Here is a 19,919-nt window from a genome sequence, read left to right as displayed (position 1 = left end):
ATTGTTGGAGCAATAAACGGGCATTTATTAGAGCTTCTGATGCAATAATAATTTCCTTTTATTTTCTTTTTACTTAAAATTTTTTTTCAGTTTTATTGAGATATAATTGACATACAGTGCTATATAAGTTTAAGAGGTACAGCATAATGACTTGGCATATATATTTGCAAAATGATTACCACAGTAAGTTTAGTTAACATCCATCACTTCATACAGTTACCCCACAAAATATTTATTTTCCTTATGATGAAAATTTTCAGGATTTATTCTCTTAGTAACTTTCAGATATAAGATACAGCAGCATTACCTATAGTCATCACGTTGTGCATTACATCCCTGTGATTATTTATCTTAACAACTGGAAATTTGGATCTTTTGACCATCTTTGTTCAATCACATTTTTAACTCTTTCCAGTCTGCTATTAGCCATTTGAAACAATAATGAATAAAGCTTCAGATTTTTTTTTTTGCATATGCCTCCAAAAACATGATTTTTTTGAGCAGCCTCTTTTTGTTTTGTAAAATGATCGATAACTTTAAAAAAAAAAAAAAGGATTTCAGCAAAATGTCACTGAACAAATGTTACGTTTCACAAATGAAACCATTCAGTTCTTTTCTAAAAAGAGTTACCTTTAAGTAGTCAGTCAGCCATGTGTTTGAAAAAACACAAAGACTTTTTGCTTTTTGTATAAAGAGGTAAATATTTTTATTTACTCATGAAAACTGGGTGGGGCTGGGAGACAATTTATATTTACCTGTGTAGAAGTGACAAATTAAGTGCCTGTGGTAGGCTTTTAAAAGAGGAAAAGCAAAGCAGACCCTGGTAAGTTTTAAAACATGTGTATGTACATATATTTCTGGATCACGACTGCTTAAAAAATGTCACAAGATTTCTGGAAGGCTTCAGATGCAAGCAGCCGGTGAGATGACATGTGGAAGATAGTAAGAATTACAATTCAAAATGCAGTAAAAAAAAAAAAAGAAAGAAAAAGGCAGTTTCAAAAATCACAGTCCTTCCAAGCCTTACTCAGTCTAGTTTCCTGTCTAGACATGCAAATTGAACTGAAGAGTTGGACCAATTATTCAGATAATTTAAAGGAAAAAAAAAAATCCCCTCACTGAAAACAGAAGATTTGAGGAGACTGAACTATGTGGATTGTTTGTCCTCACTGATCAATTCACCAGTAATTGCTCTTTACCCTGAGAGTTTGAAGAGGATCATAGGATATAAGTCAGAAGAAATTTCATGAACGTTTCTTTCCTTTTTTTTTTCTTTCTGCGCATTCAACCTCAGTGAAATGTGTATAATGTAAAGGAAAAGAAAGGAAGACTCTCAGAGAATCCTCTTTCAAGAAAATCTAAAGTTATTTTTATGAGGGATAGACAAATGTTGTATCGAGTAATACTCCCTTCTGTCCCCTAGAAAAGTTTTCTCAAGACTAACCCTCCAAGTACCTTTCTTTTTCAGATGAGATGACGAGATTTAACAGAAGGTAAAAGAAACTCATTAAGCTATTTGTCAGCTGGAGGTGATACCCTATGGTTTTGCTCACGTGGTATTTGTATATTCTTGTGAATTACACAATGTAAATCAAGAAAGGAATTATTACCTGTGTGTCTAGTGTACCCGGGGGTAGTTATTGATAAATGTTAAAGTAACAGCCAAGCTACGGAATTATAAAGGTTCAGAAATTCAAAAGTAATTACATTGCTCTAGTCAGCTAAAGATAGATGATCTTTTAAAAATATTTTTTTAAACCCAGCATGAATGTCTTTAAAAAAATTTTTTTAAATAAATATTCATAGAAAACTGAACTGGACTGCAAATTTCAAGGTAAAAAATCAGGTAGATTAATAGTCCCTGAAATATATCAGATATTTAAATTAAAACAAAGTTTAAAACTCACTCATGCCAGAAATGAGTACTGTCAAGGCCTGTCATATGTCCTATTAGAAAATTAGAAGCATAATATTTAAAAGAGAAATAGCTAAATGAATATAAAAAGAAAGTTTATGATTTATCTCACTTGTTCTTCAAATATAGAGCTGTGGAATACATTCAACAGAATCACGTTAATTCTAATATTGTTTTAAGAAAGTTTCGGGCACATGAAAAATTGAAAAGACAGTTCTTCTACAAATAAAAATATTATCAAAACAATGTTTCCAAGTATGAGACATGAAATGGCTGTTATCTGTTTACAAAAAGACTAAACTTTGTGAAATTAGATTGACAAAATGTAGGAAGAAAATAAAACCAAAAACTAAAATTTCCCCAAATTTAACTTTTAAGATCTTTCATTATAATTTTATAATATTTGAAGATTTTTTCAAGATGACTAGTTAAATATTTTGAACTCTTAAAATAAGCTTTTATAAAGCCTGTGGCAAAATATTGGCTTTAATCATTAAATGCCAAAACAAATGGTTACTGTTAAAAATGATGTAATTATATATTTTTAACTTCATGTATTTTCAGAATTAAAGTAAAAATAGATCATTCTAAAATAATCTGAAAAACTAAATTTTGATTATTAACAATAATCCATTTCTTTGGCAATTAATTTATAGTTCAAAGAAAATATTTTTTAGGAATCATATCTTATAAATATGTTGCAAGAATGCAAGACAGTTTATCACATGTTTATGGGGACATTATTTTAAAAGAAACAACTTAATTACAGAGAGATGTTACCCCTACAAATTACATTTTTAAAATTTTTGCCAAGTAAGAACATTTTGATGAAGGCAAATTGATAACTGTAGAAGTTCATTGTCAGTTTAGTCCTGAAATCTGTCTTTAATAATTCAAAAAAAGTTAAAAAAAAAAACAAAATAAGCAATTTTGGACTAATAGTTAACATATGATACTGTTAAAAACCAATACAATTCTTTATTTTTCTCCCATAAGGAATCACAGACAATATCCACTTTTTAATATGAATTTTTCTAATTCATAACTATTTTTACTTAGGAATAAAATTATTATAAATATTTAAAACTCTTCTTATGTTTTTTAAAAACAGCTTAAATTCTTGGTTTTCAAAATACCAGTATTTGCAATATTAAAAGGAAGCTGAGTTAAGTTCATTAGTTAAAAGTTTTATTTCCATGGAAAGCAAGGAGTTGCTAAGTGAGCATTAATTGCTTATGATTTTTTATCTGAATTTTTGAAAAATTGAACTGAAAAAATTCTACATTATATCTATTTGTAAAACAATAGAAAAGTATACATTCTGGATAGAAATACTATTTTAAAAGATTTGCTAAAAACTAAAAGCAATCTTAACTATATATAAAATTTTAAAAATTATTTTAGTTAATCTCTTTTCAGAACTGTAAAGCAGAATAACAATTTTTAATTTGAATGCCAAACATTTAAGAAAGTTGGTATTCTGCTGCTCAGATTTTTGTCCCCTTTCCTAGGAATATAAGCCTTTAATTTACTTCAATTTATTTGTAAATTCTAAAGATAGAATATACATTTGAGAACTAGTCACATATTTATTTATTGGCCCTTAAAATGCAATAAAAATAAGGCATTTTTATTTTTACATACAAATAAACTAGTAGCAAGAAACAGAAACTATAGGGGAATTTGAACTTCTCTCACATTTTAGTTTTTGAAGGTTGCTAAAACAATGATTTCAGGAAAAGGATTATTTTTATTTTATCTAAGACCTGTAGTATCCTAAGTAATGTTTTCAAGAACATTAGCAAAATAATAGCATTGTTTTTAAACTTTCCATTTGCCAACTCCTAGACTAACATTAAGCAGCTGCAGCAGATTACAAGGTTGATGCAAAATGTAACTCAAAACATGGATCATAATCCTATTTTACGAAACTAAGTATTTACATTGATACAAAAATAAATGCTACACATCCTATGGGGTAATAATAATAATAATAAAGGGTATTACACAGAACATAAGAACTATCATAGAAAGAATCAATAAAGAGGGAGAGTCTAATACAGTTTTAGAACCTTCAGATTGATGGCTAACCAGTTGCATTTACTTTGCTTTACTTTCTTAATGAATTAATCTCACGAGATTTGAAAGTTAAAGAGGGACGGCTTGGTTTTAGAAGGTGCTAAAAGGTTCCATGACTCAGTTCTAGTTACCTGATGTTTATAAGCATCCAGTTGTCAGGGATCACCCAGGCAACATAGCCCTGTGAAGGTTTTTTATTTTTCAGACAGATGTACTGACATTATAAAAAAACACAGTAATTGATTTTATAGCGATTATATGGAATTATACCAACATTAAAAGAAATGTTTGGGATAAGCCCTGGTATCTCCTAAATTTGCTATCTAAATGTTTAAGTGTTAGACCTTGCTTTAAAAAAAAAAAAAAAACCTTGATCACAATGAACTGCATTTAAGAAACAATATAGACATATATATTTCTGAGTTAAAATAAAATAACATGATTTAACAAAAAATTCATAGCGATATCGTATGAAACAAGAGCCATACAGGAAAACTAAAACAGCATTTAATTGTTTTATTACTGTTTACTATTATTCATTCACTAGATACTATTTTTAATAGTGATGTTATATCTGTTAGCATATAATTTTTAATCAACTTTTTAAAATTTCATAGTATTAAAAAATCTATATTCTGGTCCCTCAAAGTAGTTGCCAATGTCAATGAAAGCTTACCACATAAATTCAGTTTATTTCTAAAATGTATTTTCAGATATTCTAAATGATATTCCTTTCTTTAGATTTTTATCACAGAATTCTGTTATAATGCTAACCTTTAAAATCTTGATAAATAAATTTTCAAGAAGTTTTGATTTTGCCTAATAAATTTTTATCTGTATTTAAAAAGATTATTAGAAAATTGAAAGCACTGGCAAAAATTTTCTTTTTGCTGGTTTTAATGTCAGTAATAACAATGTTTCAAAATTCTCAATGTTACTCCAGAAGTTTTTGTCTTCATGACTTTTTTTTACAAAATGCCAAATAAGAAGAAATAAAAAATTATCTTTTAAAATGTTTGCAACATGCCACATAAAATAAATACCCCACAGTAATGATTTTCTTTAATTACCAGAGAAATTGGACCCCATCTCAATGAAACTTCCTTTCCTCTGATAAATAATTTTTTTTCTTTTTTTGTCAGCTTCCAATGTCTTGTTCTTATATTGAGATCCCATTTTGCTGAATAACTTTGTATTTTAAATTTACCCCAAATAAAAAAGATTTAAGCATTTTCAGCAACATCATTATTGCTTTATGTCTGGCAACTAGCAACTATGTCTCTTTCACTGGCTGTATATTATTAAAACAACAACAACAACAAACAAAGCCTCTGGACTTGATCACTTTTCACAGTCACTACTGATTAGAATTTTAAAGGCATTTTTAATTCTCAAGATTTGTTAGGCATTCAGATGAGCACTGACTCACAACTTAACAGATAGAAAAGAAATCAGCTACCCCCCCCCAAAAAAGATGCTGTGCAAATATAAATGTTAATAAAAATGGACAAGAAGACCACTGCACTGTTGCAATTTTTCAGGCTACTTTGACTTAAAAATATTATGTCCTAATACAGATTTGTCTGGGTTAGAGCTACTCTCCAGAGCTGTGTTAAATTTCTAAACTTTTTTTTTTAACCTGTATGATAGCCGTGGTTGAATAAATGAGAAATGAATGAATATGTGAAACATACATTTATATTCTTTTGGTTTTATGTATTTATTGTAATCAGGGCTCTCACTAAACTGTGATACAGCATAACACCATTGGTAGAGCTATCCCAAACTTGTCTTAAAAGGCTCCGAGATTCACCTAAATAATTTTCAAACAAATATTGTTGAATTTTGCAATGCCATTCGACTGGCTTAATCAAAAGTATTAGGGGCTATACAATATGAGCATTTAAGGATGTCACTCATCTTTACTGATAACCCACACCATTCATCTCATAACCACATTTCACCCAGTGTCTGAGTCTATGTTTATAATTGATATGAAGCAGCTATTTGGCCAAACATGATCCCATCCTTACCAGTTTTTTTCCATATTGCTGGATTTGGGAGTTGATTTACCCAGGCGTATTTTTCTAGGGAAATGTACATGGGGGCGGGTGAGGGAAAGGGAAGGGATGAAGAAACATCTTTATTCCAAGAAACATCTTTATTCCTGTCTATCCACAAATTTGAAAAGATCTAGGTAATTGTCAATTCTGACAAAGCCTATTTGCAATCCTTTGCATTGAACAAATTTTCCAGACTACTTGACAAAATATAGTAATTTTTATAATATCACAATTTTCCAAATGAGCAGTGTCAAGTGATTCTAATGGAGTCCTGCAATGTCTTGGTATTCGAGTTGTGGTCATGTGTGGTATTTTGTTCATAATAGGAGTTCAGTCTGGCTTATTGTCTCTTAAATGTACCTTGAGAAAGCTGATCTTATTATATTTTTGTTTGTCCTCCGTATTTGCTCAATTTTCTCTGCTTCTAAGCTTTCAGTGTATTGGTTGAAGCAAACCAACCTAGATTATGGTGTATTTAGTCTAGAAGAGCTCAATGGCCAATGGTAGGAAGCCCTTGGTGGCCCCATTTGTGGAGTTTATTGAGCCTGCTTGGTGACGTCTCCCTCCTCAGGTGTCATTTCTCTCTAGATCTCCATGGAAGACATACTACCTTGGCCACAGGCTCAGTGGGTCTTAACACCAATTTCATTTGGTGAATTCCTAGTGACTCAGAATACAGCTTATTTTCTGTATTGAATGACCGCTATGAAATAGGAAAGCCCACGGGGTTGGACTTCCCAGCCATGGCTACAGCTGATGGTAGGTCCAGAAGGGAATGTGCAGATCAACACATTCTCCAGAAACATTTAGTGGGGAGGATGCAGTGTTGGAATTTTTTTTTCAGAGTAACTGATTGTATTTATCCGATCTCCAATTCAAATATGATATTTTTGTTTGCTTCTTTAAAAAAATTGGGATACCAAAGAGAAATCATAATATATAAAGTACAAATGTAGACACTAAATAAACAGAAACTATTGTTTTCAGATGCCAAATCAGTGTCGAGAGACCTAATTGTGATTCTGAATCTGGCAGTGACTTGGTGTAAACTTCTACAGTAATTTCTTTGTCTGGAAAATGGGGATGGCACTCTATTTACCGCAGAGATTTCTTACAGGATTAAATGAGGTGATGAGTGTGGTATGTGGTTAAATGTTTTGGAAAGGTGAAATTCCAGTGCATAGAAGAGAATTGGATGGGAGGCAGAAGTTCTGGGTTTTTTAAGCCTGTTGATTGTGTGACTTTGGGCACTTCCTTTCTCTGGAGCTGTCTCCACATCTACAAAATGTGAAAAATGGACTGCGTCATCTCTAAGTCATCTTGAGCTTTGAAAACCTGTCTTTGGGGTTGATGATGAACATTAGGGAAGTATCTATTGACAACAAAGCAAGGGTCCAAGCTATACCCACAGTGGGGGTTTGTAGGGTGCCCTTTGATTTTCTCTGGGTACAGGTTAATGCCCTACATTTCTGTTTGCTTCTCTTGCCTTTTTAGGGGCTATTGCCCTGGAGGGTGCTCTAAAACATGGCAAGCCCCTGTGCATCTAGATATTTCTGACAGCCAGAAGGATTTTTGTCTTAATGCCCAGCAGTGAGGTATCTTGCCATGGATCAGAGCATGGGGCAAGGTTGGATATTCGGCGACCTCAACTTCTGTGTCTCTAAAAGTTCATCTCCCTTTAAGAACCTAACTTGATAGCTGAAAAAGATGAAGGTTCAAGATGGTTGAATTTTTACTGCCTTAGTTAATATCACCTCTATTGAAGTTTCCCCAGCATTGGCCCTAATGCCCAGTAAACAAAATCCTAATAGTCTAGTGGGTTTCTTTTCTTCAAAAAAATAAAAACAAAAAAACAGTGTACCTCTGTCTTTCAAAAGTTAGGGCTGTTGGATGCTTGGACACATGATTTAGACTTCAAAGGAGATTTAAGTTTGGTGCAGACAGAAAACAGATGGTGGATAGTTTGGCAGGGGTAAAAAAAAAAAAATCTATGAGGTTTTTTTGACAAACACAGATTGAATAGAAAGTAAAGGATCTCAGGTGTCTACGAGTATTTACCTGAGATCTCCAAGTCCTCTCACAGCAAGAGGACTTTCTAAGATATATCTTAGAAATAAGACAATTTATGTGTTAAGCTTTCTTTGTTTTTAGAAACTACTTTGAGACCAGAACACAGATTTTTTTTAACACTGTAAAAAAGTTTGGGGCGCCTGGGTGGCTCAGTCATTAAGCATCTGCCTTCGGCTCAGGTCATGATCCCAGGGTCCTGGGATCGAGCCCCACATTGGGCACCCTGCTCGGCAGGAAGCCTGCTTCTCCTTCTCCCACTCCCCCTGTTTGTGTTCCCTCTCTTGCTATGTCTCTCTCTGTCAAATAAATAAATAAAATCTTTTTAAAAAAAACTGTAAAAAAGTTAAAAGTTAATTTAAAAATGCATGCTAGCAAATATAACATGACTAAAAGAAAAAAAAAGGACCTTTCAGACATTTTCCCTCAAAGTTCCTGAGGTTAGCTTCCAATTTGTCCAAAGTGTGGTCAGTCCTAATAGGCACCAGCTGAGCTTCTTTTGAGCATTCCTGTTAAAGGAGACCATTTAAGCTAATACCAAAAAGGCCCCATGTCAGGACACTCAATGAACAACGAAAACTTATATACATTTTTTTTTCTCTTTCCTTCCATTTCTTTTCACTGTAGGAATTGTTCTCTCTGAAACTCTTAGCAGTCCTGACCTAAAGGTACCCATTGCAATGAGCTCTGGATTCCAATAGGAAGGAGCACCCTTATCAGTATTTGATTCGGAGCTGTCTCTGGAAGGTCATTTTTCTGTGTGTTGGCGAGGCTCCGTGTCCCACAGCCAGCGTCCTGTTCTTTCCCTCCTCCCGCCCTCTCACCACCACTCCGCCCCCCCATCCCCACCCTGAGCCTGGTGGGAGAGGATCCAGGGGGTAGGTGGTTGACTACTACTCTGCAGGGTGTGTGGTGAGTGAGTGACATGAGAAAAGAAGGATGGGGCAAATGACCAGCCTCTTTTTCTTCTTCTGAAAGGTTGCCCAAAAGTCCAATTCTCAATCTTTCGGTGTTGGTGGGTATTCTCTACCATATCCCTGACTTTTTATTTGGCAGTTCCTTCTTTTGAGCTCTTTGTCATCAATTGAAGAAGATAATCAGTCTAGAAAGCCGTATGGCCTTGGTAAGTCATTTTACCTCTCTTGGCTTCCTCCGTAGAGTGAATAAATTGAATTAGATGATCTCTGAGGACCCTTCTGACTTTAAAGACCAATGTTTCTATTACCAGGCAGGTAGAGGCAATAAGTATTTGTTAGATGAGTAAGTGATGCTGACATTCTGTTCTTTGGACAGTGGAATACCTGCATAGGATGGCAGAATAGGAAACTGCTTATACTGTAAACTTCATTTGCAAAGTAACTCTTTAGAGAAAAAAAAATCCCTTTCCTGTGAGGCATCTAAAGTTTTTTGTAGTACCTGTGTATGTATGTGTATGTGTTTATTCTGAGGTTGTTTCTTCTAACATCCCACTGAGCGCGGGTGGGAAGTCTTCAGTAGGGATGATCACATGGGCAGGAGGTATGCACAGCCTGTCCATCTGTCTGTCCGGTCTGTCCATCTGCATACGCACTGGGTGGCTCTGCAGCCAATGTCATTGGTCAGGGATAGATTGCCGAGTTTTTAGATCATTATAGATCTATTACAGCTCTTTTTATTTCTTGCATATTTGCCATGCTTTTTTGCTTTAAATGTTTTCTTCAGGAGAGTGGGAAAGGGAGGTGGTCAGCAACTAAGTTACTTATTGACTTTTCTGGAAAGTTTTTGGTGCCTAAAGGAAAAGATTGAGGACTGTCTTTGGATTCTGGTTTCTGATGTTTCCTTTGGTCCCATTTTGGAAGCAGTTCGCTTTGACTTCCTCTACATAAATTACCATATCAAGTGTAAACATTTCCACACATGTATTTTTGTAAATGTTGCACATGGGCATGTTGGCATGTCTTTTAGAATGAGGTTCTTAAGGGGATGGCATATGGCTGAGTGTTGATAGCCATGCCTTACTCAATTCTGACACTATCAAATTTAAATATTGTCTACTTATACAATTGTTATAGTTCCCTTATTTAAAAGGGGGGAAAATGGAGAAACGCATAATATGATATGCTTTGGTTACGATGGAAAGAGGAGATACCTTTATCTTGTCCCCCATACAGTTTTACCTCAGTGGAAAAAAAAATGTGTGTGTCCTTAACTAGTTCAGTCATATATAAATAAATTAAAATGATAATTTTAAAACAATAACATTGCAAACATTATTAAGGTGGCTTTGTGGAAGGAGAAGATGCGAAAGGTAAAGGTTAAGACAGGATGTTCCAAGCGGTGTTCTTACCCTTAATACCATGGAAGACTAGCCTTCAAGATAGCTTCAAGTGTTGGAGCTTGCAAAACCCTTGACTATCCCCTTTGGTTTACGTTGGTTTTTGAGAGACTCATATATAGTAGATGATTATTACTAGAAAAATAAGTAGCTTGCAGACGAAATTGAAGCAAAAAGGTAATCTTAGCTTACCTATTTCTCCTTCTGATGATTTCCTACAAAAGGACAAGAGAGACCTTTCACCCTGGTCTTTATGACTGAGCATGACTTAAAATTTATGTCAGGTCAATTTCCAGTCTCTCCTCTCCCCACCCCCTAAGAAAATCCTTTTTATTTCTTACTCCTAGAAAACCCAACTAATCCAGTTATCCCCTCCTCTGATAGATTATAATTTTACTTGAGTGAAGGAAAAGTGATTTTTTTTTTCCCTCTGAGTTTCCATGAATTTGACTCTACAGAAAATTACCACCTTTGCATCTTGTGTAGATTGGGCTATATAGACGTCTACTGAATGATTAGACAAAACAAACCCATTTAAAACTACGTGACTATATTTAGGATTTGGTGGTCCCTTGTCCCACTCCCTTTGCTCCCCAGTGCAAGCTGATTATGGAGGGGAAATATATACTCGAAATCCCACAGCTTCTTTTATCCAGTGCTCATCAGTGTTTGATTTAGCATGATGTCTCCAACAGGTATATGGGCAAGACTAGATGATGCCTGGTGGTCCATCAGGTAATGAACTTGGAACAGTTCAGGGAGCACATTGCTACCTTAGCAGAACTTGCTGGAATTAACCACTTTCGAAGTGGCTTTTATTTAGAAATACGAGTGTGCTGTCATTGATGACAGAATAGAGACTTAAGGAAATTATCAAGAAAATTAGATTCAACGTGCAAAAATGAGAATATGGCAGGGACACCTGGGTAGGTCCGTCGGTTGGGCATCCGAGTCTTGATTTCGGCTCAGGTCATGAGCTCAGGGTCGTGAGATCCAGCCCCACATCAGGCTCCACGCTGGATGTGGAGACTGCTTAAGATTCTCTCTCTGCCTCTCCCTCCGGCCCGCTCCCCACCCCCCAAAATAGAGTATGGCCTCGGTGGTAGGGAATTATTGTTAATTTGGTAGGAGCGATCATGACATTCTGGTTATGTAGCAAATGTGCACAATGAGGTATTTAGGCGTGAAATATCATGGTACCTGTCATTTCCTTTAGATTTCTTGAGCAAAGAAAAAAAAAAGAGAGATGAAGGAAATGTGACTGTTAACTATTAAATAGAGCTGATACGTGCATGGATGTTTGTTATATTCTCTCTACTTTTCTTTGCTTGAAAATTTCCAAAACAGACTGTAAAAACAAACAACCAAACAAACAAACCCTTGAGATCCAATCTTCTAGTGTTAAAAAATACCACACAGGGCGCCTGGGTGGCTCAGTTGGTTAAGCGACTGCCTTCGGCTCAGGTCATGATCCTGGAGTCCTGGGATCGAGTCCGCATCGGACTCCCTGCTCGGCGGGGAGTCTGCTTCTCCCTCTGACCCTCCTCCCTCTCATGCTCTCTGTCTCTCATTCTCTCTGTCTCAAATAAATAAATAAAATCTTTAAAAAAAAATACCACACATATTAATAAAATAAAATCTTGTTGTGATAACTATTTGTGCATGCACAAGAAGGGACCATAGATTTGAAATTTCTCTGGACTGATAGGCAAATTCAACATTCTCAGGTGGGGCTTTAGTTCTTAAGAGTATGGTCATTACTGCACAAACCAGTACAAAAGGAAAATCCTGAGCAAAAATACAATTTATTTTATTTTTTGAGTGCATTCAAAAGCCACAAGGAAAGCATGGTAGACATTAAAAATGAAGGCATACGCCTTTTTATTTACTTGAGCTAAATGCTGAGAAGTTTGGGGTACTGACCTCAGGACAAGGTGGAATGTTCCTTGAAGAAGACCACCGAAATAAAAGGGTTTGCGAGCCATGGCTTCTCGGATAAGAACTTGAGAGGCAATGAGAGGAGCCAATATGACCCTAGAAGCTAACTGAAAGTCCGAAGATAATGACATAAATTATAAAAATATAAACTGTACCAAGATTATTTTATTTTACTCTTGTTTGGAATTACCAGATTTTTTTTTTTGCACTTCTTACAAATTCTTTTGTCTTTTGAATAGTTATTACGACAGTAGCTGTATTCTACCCAAGTAATGTAATACTTTTTTGATATGTTAGCATAGCTTTTGTTGATAACAAAATGTGTGTATTTATTTATTGCCATGAGGACACAGGAAAAAAATATACAGAAAAAATTGTTTCTATGTAAAATTCTGGCGTGTAGAGCCCGGCCTCAACTGTGTTGACTTTAGGTCCTTTGATTCTTTGCTGTACACAAATGCATGCTCAAATCTTTTATCACGTTTAATACATCACACATCAATGTAAAAATATTAATATTACCTGCACAGCCCTTGCAAGCCCCAGTTTTTTTTATACAGGGAAGGAGACCTTTCATCCTGAACACCTATATCTTTTCTTTTTTTTTTAAACACTACCTCCCAACGTGGGGCTCAAACTCACGATCCTGAGATCAAGAGTTGCATGCTTTACTGACTAAGCCAGCCAGGTGCCCCGATTTTTCAATTAATGCACATAAAATGGACTCATTCTCAAGTATGGGGCCTCTGGTGAGAAATGCATTCCACCAAATCGTTATCACCATTTGAAAAGACTTTCAACCTATACTCAATATGGAGGTAATTTTTTTAAAAGATTTTATTTGTTTATTTGAGAGAGAGAGAGAGAGAGAGCACAATCAGGGGGAAGGGTAGAGGGAGAGAGAGAGAGATTTCCAAGCAGACTCCGCGTTATGCGTGGAGCCCAATGCGGGGCTCAATGCCACAACCCCAAGATCATGACCTGAGCCAAAGTCAAGAGTCCACACTCAACCGACTGAGCCACCCAGGTGCCCCAATATAGAGGTGATTTTTAATAGATAGGAAGCTTCTGGTAAGCTTGCTCTTCCAAAAACTGTTAGAGGTTGTTGATATTTACTGGTAGCAAAGCCTAGCCATGTGTTAAAAGGGGGGGCGGGCAAGCAAATCCAGAATCCCTGATTCCTTGGAATTTGCCCCTTTAGCAGGAAGAGTATAGTTCAATAAGTAAAGCCCCAGATTAAGAAACACAAGCTATACATTACTTTTTAGTCTTGAAATTTAACTGTGTCTCTGAAGTTAACATTGCAATCATAAATGGCAGTTGTAAAAAGAAGCTGGTGCATTACTTCCGGGTCCCAGTCCTAGTCTTTCCACTAACTAATAGTGACCTCAGTGTCTTCATCTGCAAATTGAGAGATTTCCCATGAAATAATTGCTGACATTTCCTCAAACTATTTATTCTGTGCCAGGCACTGTTTTGGGTGCTTTACATTAAATTTCTTTCATTTTTCCCCAACAACACTATAAAATAGATATTCTGGTTATGCCTAATTCATCTATTAGGAGACTGAGATAATCAAGTGCTGGGTGATCAGAGAATTTTAGAAGTGGGAGGGTCCATGGAAATCATCATATCAAAGGCAGTGAGTGCATCATGGGGTTAAGGGTGCAAGCCCTGTACCCAAAATGTGTGGTTTTCAGACTTGGATCCTTCACTCATTAGAAATAAACCCCGAGCACATGACTTAACCTTTGTTTGCCTCAATTTGCTCATCTGTAAAATGGGGATAATAGAATCTGCATTATCTGGTTGTTAGGATTCAATGTGCAGTGCTTAGAACAGTGTCTGTCGCCTCAGAAGCTCTCGGTAAATGTTATAGATGAGGATGAGGATGGTAGGGTCTGGGGAAGTAAACACTGTTGTTTTCTTAGAAGAAGAATGTGTTACAGTATTATTAAGTGATTCCCCAATTAGGTCAGAAAAATGTTGCTGGTGGTACAGTGATGGTCTTAATGGAAAGAATGGAGTTAGCATTATCAGTGATCCAGAACGGTTTCTTAGAGAAAGAAAAGTATTAGGTTGAAGAAGCAAAGTGAAGTGAAGTGTTCGCCTAGAAAGGCAGAAAAATGTGTTATGGTGTAATTCAGCAAAAAGTTTACAGATACAGTGAAAGCAGTAGCATGTACAGAAGTGAGGCCCAAATTTGGGTGCTCAGATGGAGTTATTCCAGTTTCTCTCGATCATCAGAGACACATATAGAATGCCAGTGCTAAATGGGACCTTGGAGATTGTCCTGTACAACCCCCTCATTTTACATTTTGCATTTTACAGTTTCTGTGAGGATAGAGTTTGGTGAAATTTAGCCAGAATCACAGTACAGTGATACCAGGAAAATTTGTGGTATGTTTAAAGAGGGATTTCAAGTAAGGATGAAGGGAACGAGGGAGGAAGTTCCTTCCATTTTGGAGTGATACCCAGGTTGGAAAGCAGAGTACGGAAGATTGTGAATTCCCCCTAATTAATTCAAAGAGGGAGAAATAGAAGGGAGGAAGAGAGACAGAGAGAGAGCACTCTTAATTTTATGCTAAGCAGTCTGAGATTGGATTTGTAGTTAATGTTTAAAAGCCCATGGTAAGGAAAACTCTTATTTTATTATTTCTAAGAACTTGGTTTCCTAAAATGCAAAGGAAGTTTGGGAGAGAGTATGACAGTGTTAATTGCTCTGGCGAATGAATTAATCCATTTGCTGCTGGTGGTGTTGAAATTGATAAGTGGTTAACGTTAATCTGTTACTGTTTAGAATTAATAAATCTTGGCTTTCTAAAAAATCACTTTTAACTGAGTCTATGCTTAGTGCTTTCTTGTAAATAACTGAGTGTCTCAATAGGAACTGATGAGTCAGATTAATTTGGCGTGGAGTTCTGAGCCAGAGTGGGGCAGAAATCCTCTTTCTGAACGCTGACAATGCTGTGCCGAGTTCCCTTTACAATCCTTGGTGCCAGGTTGGGTTGGAGGGGGTTTCTCTGAGGGGTTTAAAGGCTCCCCACTGTGCTCGCTCCCCGGTTACAATAGCCTTGGATTACTGAATGAGGACTAGTTTGTCCGTATACATGGAGGAAAAGAAGCCAACAGGACCAAGGCTGAAGCAGTGATAAGATTTTTATGGCTGTGAACCCACTTATGTATTATTCTTTATAAAAAGCATTTACCTACCATGTCAGTATTTTAGAAAGAGGCTTTTAGTTTGGCATATTTTTTTTATTAAAAAGGAAAAATATTGCCGTTATGTCTGGCCATATTACTGTTTACACTGTTGTAGGGGTTGGGGATATTGGAAGCCGTCCATATGGTACCCCTCAGCCTTGCCCACTACCACAGCCCACCTCCATTGCTGAGAGAAAGGCTTCAGGAAAATGGGGGCAGTTGAGGAATAAAGGCCTGTTGGTCTAAATCTTTCTTCTTTCTGCCGTTTGATTGGGCTCCCACTTCGTGATCTGCTTGTCGCGTTGTGTGATGGAATCAATTTGGAAACCAAGAAACTGAGGTGCAGCGTGATTACAGGGTTATCTTCAATCCCTCGGGCGTGTATGACAAGGCAAAACGAGAGGCAGAGCTCAAGCTTTTAGTCTGGGTGGAGGCCCAAGAGGTCATCCTGCTTCTGCCCTAGAAACTGGTTGGACCCGTGAGTGGTCAGTTCTCCTACCCTCAAAACCTCTCTGCACTTGCAAAATTGTTTGTACCACAAAGGACACATTAAAAAACCAATGGCTTAGGAAATCAAAGGTAGCCATGAGTGATGTAATAGAAAGGAGTATTTTAGTGGTCGGGCATATGAATTTTATAGGTTCTATATTGCTCTAAAGCATTACTGTTACGGGCAAGATACTTTCAGGGATGTGACTGGTGACATCTATGCTTAGCCTTCTTTCTTGTGGTTCTAACTCCCCTGTGCTCTCCAACTTTATTCATCCGTATGAGGACTCCAAATGGGACGTCCTGGTGAAGAACAGGGATTTGCAGGGGTCTGGTGCGTGAAAGCCCGCAAGTCCCTAGTGGTGAGTGAAAACTGGCTATGTTTGGAGTATGGAGAGGTGGCATTAGCCAGACTCTGACATATGCATCAAAACACAAGAAAAAAATCAGAATGTGTCCTCAAATGTTGGGGAGAGGAATGTCAGACAAACCTTGTTGGTTTGTTAAAAAAAAAAAAAAAAAGCTGAGTGGGGTATGGCAGAATCATATAGAGGGAAGGAATAGAAAATAGCTCTCTGAAAAGAAATTTGGGGGAGAAATAGTATAATTGATACTCATTTCCCCCTTCTGGAATTGGAAATAGTAGGTCTTTACATGCCCTTAAGGGAAAATGTAAAGAATCTGAAATTTTTCTAAGCAGAAATAATTTTTTCTTTGGAGAGAAGGAATGTGAGCTAATGAATGTAAACCTGTATTAAAATGGAAATAAAATTATGACCAGAAAGAAGGAGATGGAGGAGCACGACAGTGGCTTTTAAACATTCAGTCTAAGTCTTACTCTGTCTTAAAGTATTTATTGTTTCTATCTTAGAGTATGTCATGTGTTAAATATCTCTTTTTGCAGAAATTGATTTGAAGCTAGAAAAGCCTTTGAAAATTACGAAGTTTAGGATTTGGACCTTTTTCTCTCACGTGATTAGAAATTTAGGCTATAGAAACTATGTATAAAACAGGCATTACTATGTATTAGAAAACATCTTAAAACAGATTAGGATAGTTATTGACAAATATATCAAAAGAGTATTAAAACTATTGAGTCATAAATAAGATCCACATGATATGTCAATAGCAGAATAAAATGCAGGACAACTAAGTATAAGAAAGTTATGATGGTTCTGTGGTAAAATTTAAAATTTAAATGAGGATGATTTTTTAATTGGCAGCATTGATTTAATTTAATTATATTTAAGCCTCGCTGTCTAAAGTTAGGACTCAAAAAATTCAAATATCCATCATCCTATTATGATTTTTTAGAGTGATCATAATCATTAACCTGTATCTTTTTATTTCTATAGGAAAATGTCAAGTTTTATCTTCTGAAGAAACTTGGAGACTTTTGTAAAGGTGAAACTTTTCATCTTTAGGTAAGGAAACATTTGCTATTATTTATCCATCTGTTGAAAAGAGGGCATTTCAATTAGAGAAAAGAAGTAACATGAATTTAAGCTTTGCTTATGCTAACTGATATAAAACATTATGAAGATGATAAAAAGCTGGATTTTTAAGTTAAAAAAACAAATTAGTTGAAAATTTTTTCATTAAAAAAATCAGTTTGTTGGGGGAAAAAAGAGGCCCCTTTTATGTACTTTCTAATAGACGGACATTATAATAGGATTCCCATCATCATCTTTTCTAAGTATTTAGGACATAACAAAATTAAAATTATATTTCAAAAAATCTAGAGACACCTAGAATATCCCTAAACATAAATATAAACATATATAATAATAAGAAATAGACTATTTTGATAAATTTGAAAGACCGGTCACTGTTTTAAAAGCAGGCCAGTGAAATAAAGTTATTTAAGGTTTGGGCAGTAACAAAGAAGCTTAAACTCTGGGATATATTCACATGCTAGGAAAATATTGCTTTGTAGGGTCATAATGTAAATATAAACAATTTGTTTAATCAGGCAAGAACCTGTCCTTTGTGTGTGACCTCTTTTCAGTTTTTATTTGTGTCATGCTGGTAACGTACGAAAAGGGAAGACAGACTAACTTTTTGAGCATATTAAAATATTAGCAACTCATTCTATTTTTGGCAGTAATTCTATTAGTGCAATTTACTTGCATGAACAGGATAAATCACATGTATGAAAATCAGATGTTTTAAAGCAGATAAAGCAAAAATGCAATTAAAATATCTAAACAATCATTTAGAGATGCTTTGAAGTATTTTATGAAGCTAAAAGAATGAAAGAAGTAGTTAGAGAAATTATACATAGAATCTGTTATAAAATATGCAAATTTGTACATTCTAGCTTTCTCACCAATATCACATTTGGAAAAAGAAATAAATTGCAATGTTTGTCTTCTATTAACATATATTGTCAAGAGCAAACAAAACTTCTAATTTTAAATATATGAAACAGTTACATATAAATATTTTTAAAAATGTAAGTTTTTATAAGGTATAATAAGGTTTCGGTCTTTAAGAAATACACGTAAAAATTCATGTGGTTAAATAAAATCTAAAAACTTTGGGAGAAAAGTACTAATTTTTTTTACATGGATTTAAAGAATTCATTTCTAGAATATATTTTTCTCCTTATAAAACATTCATATTAATATTAAATATATAGGTTAAGACTTACTTAAATTACTTAATTAGGATATACTAAACTTCTAAGTTATTTTCAAAAGAAGAATTTTGGTAATCTGAAAAAGATCCTAACATTATTCCTAATGTACTCTTTAAATAAAGTCCTTTAATATGTCAGTTTTTAAATCTTATATTTTAAAAGATAAAAAATAGAAAACACTAACTTCTAATGGAAAATATAATTTAATAGCACTGAGAAAAGAGTTGTAAGCATGTTATAAATATACGAGGAGATCAGTTTCATTTCTGACTTGTTTTAGAAACTTTCTTACGAATCACATATTTTAACATCAGAAGAATAATATATAAAATATGCATTACATTTTTATGGTCTAGGAGATATTAAAAAATAGAGAGAAAAAATGTAACTTTGCCTAGCTAAATTCTAACTAAGATGTTAAGTTAAAATTAGAAAAATACAGAAGCTAAAATAGTCTAATGAACTAAAATTTAAATATGTATGTATATATTTTATGTCTTGACATATAGCATTTACCTTAATTGTTAATGAAACTATATACTGTAACATGAAATAAAAAAATTAATGATGCAGAAATATTTTCTCATTGTAGTTTACTAGATCAAAAAATTTACTAATAAGCTAAATGTAATATTAAGGGTCATGTTTAAAATAAGATTTTTTAGAGTTTTGCTGAAGACGTATCTTTCCCAAAGGGCTTTGAGTTTTTGTGTGTGTGTTAGGATTTCTGAGTTTTGTGATTCGAAATTCATGATACATTTTGAGTGCCCTTTCAAATGGCAAAATGTTTCTATGGAAAAATCAGACATTATGTACATTTTATTTTATATTTTGGTATGAGAAAAATAGCAGATACTATAGGAGAATCTAGTTGTTGTTTTAGTGCATGCATCAAATACCAAACAATTATTTTGTCTGTCAGTCAGTTACACGTCTGAGCAAGTTACAGTTTGTGTAAGTACATCTTACACATTTAATTTATATTGATGATACTGTGATCTCTAAATGTGATTGTCATATTTACTGAAATTATGGGCAATGTATTTAAAAGAAATGCATTTTAAAACTCGTTTTTAATTAAAATGAGAAACTTTAAAGGAGTTCATTAGCAAAGTATGTGATTGTGCAGTTTTCTGAAAGAATGAACCCTTGGTTTTCTTTTCAAATTATATGAAAATGTTTCCTGACTGGTTGTTTGCTATTTTTTAA

Source organism: Mirounga angustirostris, unplaced genomic scaffold (assembly GCF_029215605.1).
Source record: "Mirounga angustirostris isolate CCGP_5_RB_7025 unplaced genomic scaffold, mMirAng1.0.hap1 SCAF_13, whole genome shotgun sequence".
NCBI lineage: Eukaryota > Metazoa > Chordata > Mammalia > Carnivora > Phocidae > Mirounga > Mirounga angustirostris.
This window is presented reverse-complemented; position numbering follows the sequence as displayed.